At 36.5% G+C, this 15579-nt stretch overlaps 2 protein-coding genes across 2 annotated transcripts in view; one reads left to right on the forward strand and one right to left on the reverse strand.

Moving 5' to 3' along the window:
- LOC125096359 (28S ribosomal protein S31, mitochondrial-like) overlaps positions 1-15579 on the reverse strand; it is a 764428-nt gene that overhangs the window by 622103 nt on the left and 126746 nt on the right. The gene's annotated exons all lie outside the window — the stretch shown is intronic.
- The window catches only part of LOC125096357 (phosphatidylinositol 3,4,5-trisphosphate 3-phosphatase TPTE2-like), an 83540-nt gene that overhangs the window by 33494 nt on the left and 34467 nt on the right, over positions 1-15579 (forward strand). The window lies entirely within an intron of this gene.

Consider the following 15579-nt stretch of genomic DNA (forward strand, 5'->3'; position numbering starts at 1 on the left):
TGTTCACATGGTAGCAGTGGCAAGGGTCCCACAAGCAGCAAGCAAAAGCCCTTAACAGACCCCTTAACAGCCCAGGTCCAAACTAGTATAATGTGGCTTCTACGTCATTCTGTGGTACAAAGAAAATTTACAATTCAGTCCAGATTCAAGGAGTAGAACAGACTGCATCTCTTGATAGCAGGAATTGCAATAAATTATGGTCATTTTTATAGTCTTATCATAAGAGAAGAGGATGAGAATTCTTAAAATAAAACATATGTTCTTAGGTCCTAAGTTATAGTGGAAGCATACTGCCTTAGATTCTGTGGATTAAATTATTTCACCCTTCCATGAAGATGACAACAAAGACAAGGAAGCCCCTGTCCCTCTCAAACCCAAAGCCAAGTCAAAAGCTTAGAAGATCAAGAAAGTAGTGCTGAAAGTCATCCATGGTCATCAAAAAAAGATCTGCAGATCACCTACATTCTGATGGGCCCAAGACGTTGTATCTCTGAAGGCAGCCCAAATATCCTCAGAAGAACACCCCCAGGAGAAACAAGCTTGACCACTATGCCATCATCAATTTCCCCTGACTATGGAGTCAGCCATGAAGAAAATAGAAAACAATAACACACTGTGTTCATTGTGGAGTCAAAGCCAACAAGCACGAGATCAAACAGGCTGTGAAGAAGCTCTAGGACATTGATGTGGCCAAGGTCAACAAAATTATATTATGTATACATGATATAATTATGTATAAGTCTACACATAAACATGCATATATAATTATACTTTTGTTGGGGCATAACAAATACTATAAATTGCACTAATCTTAAGTGGCTCTTGATGAAATTACATATAGGTTATATATGCATTTAACGAACACCCCTATCAATATATAGAACATTTCTTGCTCTTTCTTAGTCAATATCCCAACACACTGGAGGTAATTATTAGTAAAAGTAAAAATTAAAATTAGTAAAAAGTAAAAATTAGTTTTACTTTTTCTTGAATTTCACATAAGTGGATTCATATAATACATCTTTTTTGACTGACATTTTAATGCCCAAAATCTGAGATTCCTTCAATATTGTTGTACAGTTCTTATAACGTTTACATATTACTTGTTATAACTCTAGTATTTACTGCTATCTAAAATTCTATATTAAAAGCCCAAGTATTTAGGGGCACCTGGATGGCTCAGTTGGTTAAGCAGCTGCTATCAGCTCAAGTCAAGATCTTGGAGTCCTGGGATCAAGCCCTGTGTTGTGCTCCCTGTTCGGTAGGGAGTCTCCTTCTCCCTCTGGACATACCCCTGCTCATGCTTGCATGCTCTCTCTCTCTCTCTGTCTCTTTCAAATCAGTAAATAAACCCTTTATTATTTTTTTTTAAAAAGCCCTGTTTACAAACAAGCATTCTGTTTACATACAGGGATCATACAATTATACACCACTTCATGAAGACAGCAAAGGTGTTACATTTTATAACATCTACTTTACAGAAAATTTTAAAAAATCAAAAGATACAGCTGAAGAAACAGGTATAAATTTGGGAGCCAGTAATTTTGACAGGGAAGTTGTACAAGTCACATGACTTTTAAAGATGTGAATTAAAAATCATGCATCTGGGGTAGTCATTATGCTTTGTGTTGATAACAAAAACAGAATACTGGCTGTTAAAGAATCATGTTAAAAAATATTTAATGCACTTCAAAATGTTACACAAATTATTGTGGTTTCTATGCACCCCTAAACCTTTAGTCATTTAGTTCAAGTATATCACTAAAGATATACATTAATTCTTCCAGTACAATGGTATATTTAATTCTATTGACCATTGCATACTCTAGAATATTTTAGAAAAAAAATGTGTAATATTCACAAATATTCTGAAAAACAAGCAGTGCAGTGAACCTGCCTTGTGCTTCTGAGACGGTCTCATGTCAGCTTAATAAGTATTCATTCTACAAAATAGTAAGCTCATGTTTGAATAATTTCCAAGTCAAAAAATATTTTCTCAAAAATCATGAAGTCTTTTTCTCAAGCAATACAAAAGGAGATAGACGAATATTAGTTTGAACAGATCTCTTGGACTGTGCTTAACCTGGTACTTCAGCTTAGTTTCCAAGATTTCAGAAGGACCAGATCTTGAATTAAAGACAGACTCCAATCAAAAAGTTTTGGCTTTTGGGCTCTTTCCATGATTTGGCTGTTGCCCATCGACTGATGAGTGGAAAAAGAAGTGTGAGATATAGATATATAATGGAATATTACTCAGCCATCAAAAATGATGAAATCTTGCCATTGGCAACAACGTGGATGGAACTAGAGTGTATTACGCTAAATGAAATGTCAGAGAAAGACGAATATATGATTTCAATTTTGTGTGGAATTTAAGAAACAAAACATGAACATAGAGGAAGGGGAGGAAAAATAAGATTAAAAAAACGGGGGCACCTGGGTGGCTCAGTGGGTTAAGCCTCGGCCTTCGGCTCAGGTCATGATCTCAGGGTCCTGGGATCGAGTACCGTATCAGGCTCTCTGCTTGGCAGGGAGCCTGCTTCCTCCTCTCTCTCTCTGCCTGCTTCTCTGCCTACTTGTGATCTCACTCTGTCAAATAAATAAATAAATAAAATCTTTAAAAAAATGGGGAGGTAAATTATGAGAGACTCTGTAGTTACAAGAACAAACTCAGGGTTGCTGGAGGGGATGTGGAGTAGGGGATGGGTTAAATGGGTGATGGGCATTAAAGAAGGCACTTGTTGGGATAAGCACTGGGTGTCAAATAGAAGTGATGAATCACTGAATTCTACTCCTTAAACCAATACTACACTATATGTTAACTAACTTGAATTTAAATAAAAAATAAAAATAAAAAATGCTCAACTTCACAACAGTGTGAAAGTGATAAGCATTCAGTAGACCTCACACTTTGAAGTTTGAATTTTGACCTTTTCCCAGGCTAGCGATCTTCTGTGCAATTATTTTTATCAGCTGCAGTTCACAGCAGCTATGTGATTGTGAGCGTGTACAGTTGATACCCTGACAACAATTGTGTATCTGTACAGCCATGTTTGTTTTTTCTACTCAGTGCAGTATTCAATATATTACATGAAACATTCAACACTTTACTACAAAATAGACTTCCTATCAAATGATTTTGTCCAACTGTAGGATAATGTGTTTTTGAGCACAATTAAGGTAGACTAGGCTGCTTTGTTTTGTTGACGGTTTCCTTTGCTGGGCAGGAGACTTTTATCTTGATGAAGTCCCAAAAGTTCATTTTTGCTTTTGTTTCCCTTGACTTTGGAGACGTGTCTTGAAAGAAGTTGCTATGGCTGATATCGAAGAGGTTACTGCCTGTGTTCTTCTCTAGGATTTTGATGGATTCCTGCCTCGTGTTGAAGTCTTTCATCCATTTAGAGTTTATTTTTCTGTATGGTGTAAGACAATGGTTGAATTTCATTCTTCTGTACATACCTGTCCAATTTTCCCAGCACCATTTATTGAAGAGACTGTATTTTTTTCCACTGGATATTTTTTCCTGCTTTGTTGAAGATTAGCTGACCATAGAGTTGAGGGCCCATATCTGGGCTCTCTACTCTGTTTCATTGGTCTATGTGTCTGTTTTTGTGCCAGTCCTATGCTGTGTTGGTGATCATAGCTTTGAAATAAAGCTTGAAATCAGGCTATGTGATGCCCCTAGCATCGTTTTTCTTTTTCAACATTTCCTTGGTGATTCAAGATCTTCTCTGGTTCCATACAAATTTTAGGATTGTTTGTCCCAGTACTTTGAAAAATACCTTTGGTATTTTGATCGGGATGGCGTTGAAGGTATAGATTGCTCTGGGCGGCATAGATATTTTAACAATGTTTATTCTTCCAATCCATGAGCATGGAATGTTTTTCCATCTTTTTGTGTCTTCTTTAATTTCTTTCATGAGTGTTCTGTAGTTCCTTGGGTATAGATCCTTTACCTCTTTGGTTAGGTTTATTTCCAGGTATCATATGGTTGTTGGTGCCATAGTAAATGGAATCGATTCTCTAATTTCCCTTTCTATATTTTCATTGTTAGTGTAGAAGAAAGCAACTGATTTCTGTACATTGATTTTGTATCCTGCCACATTACTGAATTTCTGTACGAATTCTAGTAATTTGGGGGTAGAGGATTTTGGGTTTTCTACATAAAGTATCATGCCATCTATGGAGAGAGAGTTTGACTTCAGAAGATATTTGTAAATGACATTACAGATAAAGGACTGGTATCCAAGATCTATGAAGAACTTCTCAAACTCAACACCCAAAAAACCAAATAAGTCAAAAAATGGGCAGAAGACATGAACAGATGCTTCTCCAAAGAAGACATACGAATGGCTAACAGACACATGAAAACAAGTTCAATATCATTAGCTATCAGGGAAATTCAAATTAAAACCACATTGAGATCCCTCCTTACACACCAGTTAGAATGGCAAAAATTGACAAGGCAGGAAACAACAAATGTTGGAGAGGATGCAGAGAAAGGGGAACCCTCTAACACTGTTGGTCAGAATGTAAGTTGGTACAGCCACATTGGAAAACAGTATGGAGTATTAAAAATAGAGCTACCCTATGGACCCAGCAATTGTACTACTGGGTATTTACCCCAAAGATACTGATTTAGTGAAAAGAAGGGGTACATGCACCCCAGTGTTCATAGCAACAATGTCCACAATAGCCAAACTATAAGGAGCTGAGATGCCCTTCAACAGATGAATGGATAAAGAAGATGTGGCTCATATATACAATGTAAAATTACTCGGCCATCAGAAAGGGTGAATACCCATCATTTGCATCAACATGGCTGGAACTGGAGGGGATTACGCTAAGTGAAATAAGTCAAGCAGAGAAAGACAATTATCATATGGTTTTCTTTATATATGGAACATAAGGAATAGTGTGGAGGACATTAGGAGAAGGAAGGGAAAAATGAAGTGGGGGAAATCAGAGGGGGAGATGAACCATGAGAGTCTACAGACTCCAGGAAACAAACTGAGGGTTTCAGAGGGGAGGGTGGGTGGGGGATTGGGTTAGCCTGGTGATGGGTATTAAGGAGGGCATGTATTGCATGGAGCACTGCGTTATACACAAACAGTGAATCACAGAACACTACATCAAAAAATAATGATGTACTGTATGGTGACTAACATAACATAACATAAAAAAGAAAAAGTAGGCTAGGCTAAGTTATGATGTTGGGTAGGTTTTGTGTATTAAATGTATTTTTTACTTTTAATATCTTCAATCAAAAATGGGTTTGTTGGGAACGAACCCCATGACAAGTCAAGGAATATATGTAGTCAGAAAGAAACTGCCTTGAGAGAGATGAACTCAATGATTATCAATTGAAAAAAAAGTATCCATTTGATTCATCTTTTAGACAAACAGAAAAATAAAACATTTTCCCCCTTGATATAATATGTATACAATTATATAAATGTATATTATATACAGTGTACTATAAGATATATAGTAAATAATAGTTATAAATATTATATAATAAATTGATATTACTATAATAGGATAATATATTTCCCTCTTAGAATAGTATATGTTTATATATATATGTCATATATTACATAGAATAAAATTTAATGTAATTTACAATTACATATAAATTATATGTAGTATATTTTATTCTATTTATAAATACATATTGCATATATATTTATGTATATACTCATCTCTTAGAAATGCAAAAATAACAACATTTTCCCCTTAGGATAATATATGTGTATTTATATGTAATATATGTTAGACTACACAATATAGGATATATAATTATGTATATAAAATATGGAGTTATATACAATACATTTAGTATATGTTATAATATGTAAATATACATTTTATTTATGGACATATATAATATAAATTCATCTTTTATAGAAACAGAAAAACAAAGCCTAGAAAAATAGTTGTATATTTAGATATAGTTATATATATAAAAATATAACATGTATATATTAACATGTACCTATAATCAAATTTAACATACACAGTATATAGTTTATATAAGTACATATTTTTAGTTTATACATTATGTAATTTTATTATAAATTCTATAAATTTATAAACTATAAACTAGATAATTTATATATCATTGAGTTGTATATTATATATAGGTTTTTTTTTTAAAGATTTTTTATTTATTTGTCAGAGAGAGAGGGAGAGAGAGCAAGCACAGGCAGACAGAATGGCAGGCAGAGGCAGAGGCAGAGGGAGAAGCAGGCTCCCCGCCGAGCAAGGAGCCCGATGTGGGACTCGATCCCAGGACGCTGGGATCATGACCTGAGCCGAAGGCAGCTGCTTAACCAACTGAGCCACCCAGGCATCCCTATTATATATAGTTTTTATGTAATCATATAACATGTTATATATTTTACATAATATTATATTGCATGCTATATTATGTATATTATATATTATATGGTATATACTACATTACATATAAACACATATTATTCTAAGGGGATAAATTTTATATTTTCCTGTAAGAGATAAATATAGGTAATATATATTTATAAGTAGTATGGAACGAACACAAAACCATATAATTCATATGGTAAAATGTTGAAACTTTGACCAAAATATGAAAACTGCTAAAGCTGTCAGAAAAAGACAAGACAAAAAGCTTTCATGTATATCTATAAACTAAAGGTGATACTCTCCAAAGGTTTACAAATTGTAATTGCTACTTCCATTTAAAAATTCTAATTCTAGAGGCGCCTGGGTGGCTCAGTGGGTTAAAGCCTCTGCCTTCGGCTCAGGTCATGATCTCAGGGTCCTGGGATCAAGCCCCGCATCGGGCTCTCTGCTCAGCAGGGAGCCTGCTTTCTCCTCTCTCTCTGCCTGCCTCTCTGCCTACTTGTGATCTCTGTCTGTCAAATAAATAAAATCTTTAAAAAAAAAATTCTAATTCTAGGGGCATCTGGGTGACTCAGTTGGTTAAGTGTCTTACTCTTGGTTTTGGCTCAGGTCATGATCTCAGGGTCCTGGGACTGAACTCTGGGTCAAACTCTGGGCTCATGGAGGAGCTGGCTTGAGGCTTCTTTCCTTCTCCCTCTGCCCCTTCCACCACTCATGCATGTGCACACTCTTGCTCTCTCTCACTCTCTCTCTCTCAAATAAATAAAATCTTTTCTAAAACTAAAATAAAAACTTTAATTCTAAATTTTAAAAAAACTATATACAAACTGAAATTTAACCAGAGGCCCCTGCCCCCTCCAAAAAAAAATCAGTACTAAGCAAGACCCAGAAGAGCTCATAATTTACAGTTCTGCATGAACAACTCTTTTAGGACTTATCCCATAAAGTACTTTATTTTACAATCTGCTTATCTTGTAGAGCTAATTTTGTCCACTTTTTTTCATTAAAATTTCATACAGTGTAAAAGTAGAACTGTACGTAAATAATCCATCTAAAACTTCTGTAACATCGTCATTTTTTTCTGTAGATGATTCTGAGACTGTCTCATTCTACTGGTATTGGATCCTACTCATTCTTTTGTCTCCTGGCAGTTAGAACTACTGCTTCCAAGGCCTGTATTTTCACTGCCTTCAGGAAATAAATCTTTCTCAGCTTGAAACAGATGAGGTTCATCCATTTGATTATTTTTCCTCAGAAGTTTCGTTTCTTCATTCATGGTTAAATTTTCCCAGTCTTTCACCATTGAGTATGAACTTTATTTCCTTTATCTGTTTGATCTTCTTTTTCTAGCTCCTTTAGGTATAAGGTTCGATTGTGTATCTGAGACTTCTACTTGAGGTGGGCCTGTATTGCTATAAACTTCTCTCTTAGAATAGCTTTTGGTGCACCCCAAAGATTTTGAACCATTGTGTTTCATTTTCATTTGACTCTGTGTATCTTTTGATTTCCTCTTTGATTTCTTGATTGACCTGTTCATTGTTTAGTAGCATGTTATTTAATCTCCATGTATTGGTGATCTTTCCAGATCTCTTCTTGTTGTTGATTCTTAGTTCCATAGTTGTAGTCAGAAAAGATGCATGCTAGGACTTGGATCTTTGTGGATTTGTTGAGACATGTTTTGTGGTCTAATTTGTTCTCTGTTCTGTACAACATTCTATGTGTACTTGAAAAAAATGTATATTCTGCTGCTTCAGGATGGAATGTTCTGAATGTATCTGTTAATTCAATATGGTCCCATGTGTTATTCAAAGCCATTGTTTCCTTGATGATTTTCTGTTTGGATGACCAGTCCATTGATGTAAGTGAGGTGTTAAAGTCCTCTACTACTGTTGTATGACTCTCAGTTACTTCTTTTATGTTTGTTATTAGCTGCTTTATGTATTTAGGTACATAAATATTTACAATTGTTGTATCTTCCTGTTGGATTGTTCCATTTATGATTATAGTGTCCTTCTTTGTCTCAAGTTACAATCTGTTTTAAATTCTATTTTGTTTGATGTAAGTATTGCTACCCCAGCTTTCTTTTCACATCCATTTGCATGCATTCTCCATCTCTTCACTTTCAATGTGCATGTGTCTTTAGGTTTGCAATGAGTCTCTTGGAGGCAGCATATAGCTGGGTCTTGGTTATTTTTTTCCATTCCATCTCTTTATGTCTTTTGATTGGAGCATTGAGTCCATTTACATTCAAAGCAATTATCGATGGATATGTATTTGTCATTTTGTTACTCGTTTCATGGTTGTTTCGGTAGTTCTCTCTTTCTTTCCTTGCTATCTTCTCTCACAACTAGCTGGCTTTCTTTAATGATACATTTGGATTCCTTTCTCTTTCTTCTTTGCATGTCTATTACCAGTTTTTGATTTGTGGTTACTGTTAGGTTTATATGTAACATCTTCTGCATATAATAAACCATATTGAGTCAATGGTCACTTAAGTTTGAATTCATTCTTTACTCCTCTCTTCTCCACGATTTAGGTATGTGGTGTCATAATTTACTTTTACTTTCTAAGTATGCTCACTGTTTTTTATAGTTATACTTACTTTAACTGCTTTTGTGCTTCCCAATTTTCTTACTCCTGCTGACTTTTGAAATTCCATGTTTTAAGTCCCACTGATTGTAAGAACTCACAAAATTTGGCCCTTCTGGTTTTCAAAGCCAAATGTAATGGGGATTCTTCTTCCTTATATGGGCTCCATGATGTGGAGGTTTGTTTTTCTCCCCTCACCATGCCTGCAGCACCCCTCCCTCCTGCAGACAGTTGTATGAGTCTCTTTAGCTCCAGACCATGTCTCTGTCCTTACTACCCTCTTTCAGTGGCCCCTTCTCTACATTTACCTGTGGAGTGTGTTCTGCCAGTCTCCGTGTCATTTTTTGGGTTATTTACACTGATGCCTTTATTTAGTTTTATCTATGTGAGGAGATGAGCTTGAAAGTCCTCCTATTCTACCATCTTCCCCAGAAGTCTTTGATATTATTTTAAATGGTATTTTAAAGTTTTGTTTTCTTATTGGCTGCTGTGATATAGATATATATATATCTCCAGTACACTTCATAAATTCATACATTCAACAGACACAGGTGAAGATACTCAACATCACCCACAACCAAGGGAAATGCAAATCAAAACCACAATAACACCTCACACCTGTCAGAATGGCTAAAATCAACAACACAAGAAACAACAGGTGTTGGTGAGGATGTAACAAAAAGGAACCCTGTGCACTGCTGGTGGGAATGCAAACTGGGTGCAACCACTGTTGAAAAGAGTGTGGAAGTTTTTCCAAAAACAAAAAATAGACATATTCTGTGATCCAGGATTCATACTACTAGGTATTTACCCAAAGAAAACAAAAGACACTAATTCAAAATGATACCTCTAGGTTCATCCATGTTGTTGCAAATGGCAGGATCTCATTCTTTTTATGGCTCAATAATATTCTTTGTGTATATATACCACCTCTTCTTTAGCCATTCATCTTTTGATGGACACTTGGGTTGTTTCCATATCTTGGCTATTGTAAATAATGATGCAGTAACCAGAGAGGTACAGATACCTTTGTGAATGAGTATTTCTGTTTTCTTTAGGTAACCCAGTAGTGAAATTACTGGATCATATGGTAATTCTATTTTTAATTTTTTTCCAGAACCTCTGTACTGTTTCCACAGTGGTTGTACCAGTTTGCATTCCTACCACCAGTGCACAAGGGTTTCTTTTTCTCCACATCCTCACCAACACTTATTTCTTATCTTTGATTTTAGCTATTCTGACAGGTATAAAGTGATAGCTGATTGTGATTTTGATCTGCATTTCTTTTTCATCTTTTCATGTGTGTGTTGGCCATCTCTATATCTTCTTTGAAAAAAATGTCAATTCAGAAGAAAAAGTCTATTCAGGTTTTCTGCCCATTCTTTTTTTTTTAATTTTTTTAAAAGATTTTATTTATTTATTTGACAGAGAGAGATCACAAGTAGACAGAGAGGCAGGCAGAGAGAGAGAGAGAGTGAGAGGGAAGCAGGCTCCCTGCTGAGCAGAGAGCCGGATGCGGGACTCGAACCCAGGACCTTGAGATCATGACCTGAGCCGAAGGCAGTGGCTTAACCCACTGAGCCACCCAGGCACCCATGGTTTTCTGCCCATTCTTAATTGAATCATATTTTGGGGGGTGTTGACTTGTATAAGTCCTTTATATATTTTGAGTATTAACCCCTTATCAGATATATCATTTGCAAATATTTTCTTCCATTCACAAGGTGGCTTTTAAGTTTTGTTGGTGGTTTCCTTCACCATATAAAAACTTATTTGGAATAGTCCTAATAGTTTATACTTACTTTTGTTTCCCTTGACTGAGGAGACATATCTAGAAAGATGTTGCAATGGCTGATGTCAAACAGCTTACTGCCTATATTTTCTTCAAGAAGTTTTATAATTTCAGGTCTCACATTTAGGTCTTTAATACAGTGTATTTATTTTTGTAGCAAAAAGGAACAAAATGACCATTCTTTTGCATGTAGCTATCCAGTTTTCTCACCACCACTTATTGAAGAGACTATCTTTCCCCCCAGTGTACAGTCTTGCCTCCTTTGTCCTAGATTAATTTTCCCTATAAGTGTGGGCTTATTTCTGGGCTCTCTAATCTGTTCTGTGTGTCCATTTTTGTACCAGTACCATACTATTTTGATTATTATAGCTTTATAGTATATCTCATAATCTGGTTTGTCTTCAATTTCTTTCATCAGCATTTTATAGCTTTCAGAGCACAGATCTTCCACCTCCTTTGTTAAGTTTATTTCTAGGTTATTTTATTCTTTTTGGTGCAATTGTAAATCAAATTGTTTTCTTTCTGCTACTTCATTATTAATGTACAAAAAAAAACAATTTCTGTGCATTAATTTTGTGTCCTGAAACTTTACTGAATTCATGTATTCTAATTGTTTTTTATTAGGGTTTTAGGGTTTTCTCTGTATAGTATCATGTAATCTGCAAATAGTGACAGTAACTTCTTCCTTACCAAATTGGATTTTTTTTTTCTTGTCTGATTGCTATGGTTAGAACTTCCAGGAGTATGCTGAATAAGAGTGGACATCCTTGTCTTGTTTCTGATCTTAGAGGGAAAGCTCTCAATTTTCACCATTGAGTATGACATTAGCTGTGAGTTTGTCATATATGACCTTCACTGTGTTGAGGTATGTTCTTTCTAAACCTATTTCTTGGAGAGTTTTATCATAAACGGATGTTGAATTTTGTCACATGCTTTATCTGCATCTTTTGAGATGATTGCATGGTTTTTATACTTCATTTTGTTGACTTGGGGGTGATTGATTTGCAAGTATTGAGCCATTCTTGCAAACCTGGAATGAATCCCACTTGATCATGGTGAATGTTCCTTTTAATGTATTGTAAATATGGTTTGCTAATATTTTATTTTATTTTATTTTTTATTTATTTGACAGACAGATCACGAGTAGGCAGAGAGGCAGGCAGAGAGAGAGAGGAGGAGGAGGCAGGCTCCCTGCTGTGAGCAGAGAGCCCGATGGGGGCTCGATCCCAGGACCCTGAGATCATGACCTGAGCTGAAGGCAGAGGCCTTAACCACTGAGCCATCCAGGTGCCCCGGTTTGCTAATATTTTGTTGAGAATTTTTGCTTCGGTGTTCTTCAGTGATAATGTTCTGTAGTTTTGTTTTTTTGTAGTGTGTTTGTCTGATTTGGTATCAGGGTAATGCTGGCCTTATTAGGCTATACTTCAAAGCTATACTTTCTTTGCTATTTTTTTGGAATAGATTAAAGACAATAGGTATTAACTCTTTTTAAAATATTTGGTAAATTCACCTATGATCTGTCTGATCCTGGAATTTGTTAGGAGTTTTTTGATTAACAATTCAATTTTGTCAGCAGTAATTTGGCTTTCGAATTTGTATGTCTTCCTGATTCAGTTTAGGATGACTGTATGTTTCTAGGAGTTCATCTATTTTTTTCTAGGTTATCTGATTTTTTGACATATAATTTTTTTTTTTTGTAGTACTCTTATAATCTTTTGTACCTCTGTGGTATTCTTTGTTAACTCTTTTGTCTCTGGTTTCATTCGGTTCCTTTTGTTTTCTTCTCTTGATCAGTCTGGCTAAAGATTTATTGACTTTTTTATGCTTTGAAAGAATCAGTTCTTTGTTTCATTGGTCTTTTCTATTCTTAAAGACTCTACTTCATTCATTTATGCTAGATTTTTATTAAATCTCTCCATCTACTAATTTTGGACTTTACTTTTCCTTTTCTAGTTTTTTTAGGTTTTTAGACTGAGGTTTTTCTTATATCTTTGGGTTGGCTGGTATCTCTATAAATATCCCTTTTAGGACTGTTTTCTCTGGGTCTCAAAGATTTAGACTATTGTGTTTTCATTTTCATTTGTCTCCATATATCTTTTAATTTGCTCTTCATTTTCTTTGTTGACTCATTTGTTGCTTGGTAGCATGTTGTTTAATCTCCACCTGTTTGGTTTTCCAATTTTTTTTTTTTGCTTGATTTTCTGTATTTGCTACACTGATTAGAACAGCTACTTATCCGAAACTTGAAGGAATGGTCTTGTGTATGGTCGTTCCTTGTGTACACTGTGTGTTCCTAGTAACTTTGAGGGGCTGGCTAGAATTGTGGCTTGTGTGATCTGGTGGGTACTGGGGCACTCCATTCAGGGGCTGCCCTGGTGGGATGGCCATAACTGAAGTGTGTCTGAGTCAGGTCATTCCTGGAGCTGTCCACATAGAGAGAGTACCCTGGTAGCACAGCTGAAGGTGAAGTGGCTGTAAGCAGAGGGTCCTAGGGCTCTACACACTGAGAGGACCCTTGCAAAATAGTTGAAGTGGGTGAAAGCTAGGTGTCCCATGGCTCTCCATGCAGATAGTGCTGAGGTGGAGCACAAGCTTAGGGAGGTCCTGGTGCACCCTGCACAAGTGGCACCCCAGCAGGACAGCTGTTGAAGTAGGTATGAGTGAGGGTGCCTCAGGTTCTCCACACACAACTACTCCCTGGCAGAACTATTGAAGCTGAGGTGGGTGTAGGCCAGGGTGTCCCAAGGTGCTTACTGCAAAGGGCTCCCTGGCAAGTTAGCTGGAGCCAAAGCAACTGTGAACCAGGAGGTCCCAGCACACTCTGTGCAGTAAGTGCCCTAGCAAGCCATCTGAAGCCAATGTGGTAGGGGCCTGCAATGTTTCAGGGTGCTTTGCATGCATATGACTTTATACAATGGCTGGAGGTGTAGTGGGTGCCTAGCAGGAGTGTCCTAGTGTGTGTCATACTGGAGCCATTTTGATAGAATGGCTGGGGCTCATGTGGGCTAGGGGCCCAGGGCTCATTGGGGCTCTATACCAGCTTGAATGTGTAAACCCTGCTTCTATCTACACTATCTAGGTAGAAGGGGAACATGAACTGTGACACTCAACAACCTGTCCAATCTCAAGAGATTTCTAGGAGCTTCCCTAGCATTTGATGGAGTTCTAGGGTTACAATTTTTTTTTTAATCCTAGTTGCCCTTTTAAACCATGGCTTATTTTCTTGCCCCAAGGCAGATGAATCTCTAACTGAACCCTCAGTATTGTCCCTCCCCACTATGGTTCACAGTGTCAGAGGTGGGGATTCCCTTCATTGCTGTGCCTCCCTCTCTCTTGCAGTTCTCTATGTAGTTTCTTTATCTTTTGTTATGCAGAAGCTGTTCAGTCATCCTTCAGTTCTTCAGGAGGAACTATTCTATTAATATTTCTGGATTTGGTGTGGCCATGGAGAAGGTGAAGTCAGGGTCTTCCTACATTACCACTGTGGAATGGAATCTCAGTTTTCCTTATCAGCTGCTCTATAATGACCTTACCTCGCTGCTCTATAATGACCTTATGGCCATCCCACCATATACCTGGGGTATATGGGGTAACTCCTATCTGCTCCATATGTTTTCATCCTTTATTAGGCTAGCCTGCGTGTGTTCTTATGTAATGGCCAAAAGGCAAGAGCTAGAGTGGAATCTTATAAGGGGTTTTGTAATTACCTGCTTTATGTCATTCTGTTGACCAAATAAATTCATATGATACAGCCCAATAGGGAAGGATAAAGTATTTGAATCATTCATGAAATCACTTAAGGCAGGGAAGCTTTTCTACACATGCAAAAAATTAAAAACAGTAACTAATCCATATTCATAGTCTTGAGACTTGGGCAGTCAAAATCAATTTACAAATTTTCAAAAAGGTCTTAAGGAGAGTGTGAACCATATCTTATCTAGGTTATGTTATTTGTAAGTAAGACATGATTCTACTACTCCCTTGACCAATTTTGAAAAATTTTCCAAACTGCTATTTAATGTGGAAACTACTTTATTCATTCCATAATGGGAAGAGTTATGAAGTAATTTGACCAGGGGCCATTGGATGGATTATGGCACTTCAGGATAGCCATCTTCAAATTACCAGAATCCATCTCTAGGGATAGAGCATCCTTTGCCAATATCACTTTTCAGTACGTTGGGCTGAGAACTGTGAGTTAATTACAACTTGTCTAACTTGATTCATTTTTCTTTGTAGATTTAGTGATGATAAATATAAATTTAGCAACACTTAATATTGGCTAGGGTATTAAAAAGCCACAAATTTCATTAAGTATGTAAGTCAAAGCAAAGATATTACTCTTGGCTTCTAGAGTGTTCGCTAGACCATTGAGGTTTTTTTGGTTGTTGTTCTTTTCAGTTCTTAACACTTATCTCCTTGGGGTATTGATGAAGTTCTAGTAAACCATGATTTTTTACCATTTTTAATAGACATAGTAGAAGAAGAGGTGATAAATCATCAGTTTTCATAAAACTCATGAATCATAAACCACCCCCCAAATCATATCTACTATCCATATGAATATTTACCTTCCTCTTTTGCCAGAGTGCAGGCTTATGTCTGAGCTATTAGTTCAGGTACCTGGGCTGACTGAGAATGAGGCAGAGGAGCTGTGCTGGTGCTTGCATGTTCAATGATAACAACCTATCCTGGACAGAGCATGTCTTTGTTATTTTTCAGATGGCTTATAAGCCATCTACAAACTAATAAGTTTGACTAGAGGGTGTGAGATTCAGATATCGGCATGATTAATTTCTGAGAGAATGCAA

This window comes from Lutra lutra, chromosome 3, assembly GCF_902655055.1.
Source record: "Lutra lutra chromosome 3, mLutLut1.2, whole genome shotgun sequence".
Classification (NCBI taxonomy): domain Eukaryota; kingdom Metazoa; phylum Chordata; class Mammalia; order Carnivora; family Mustelidae; genus Lutra; species Lutra lutra.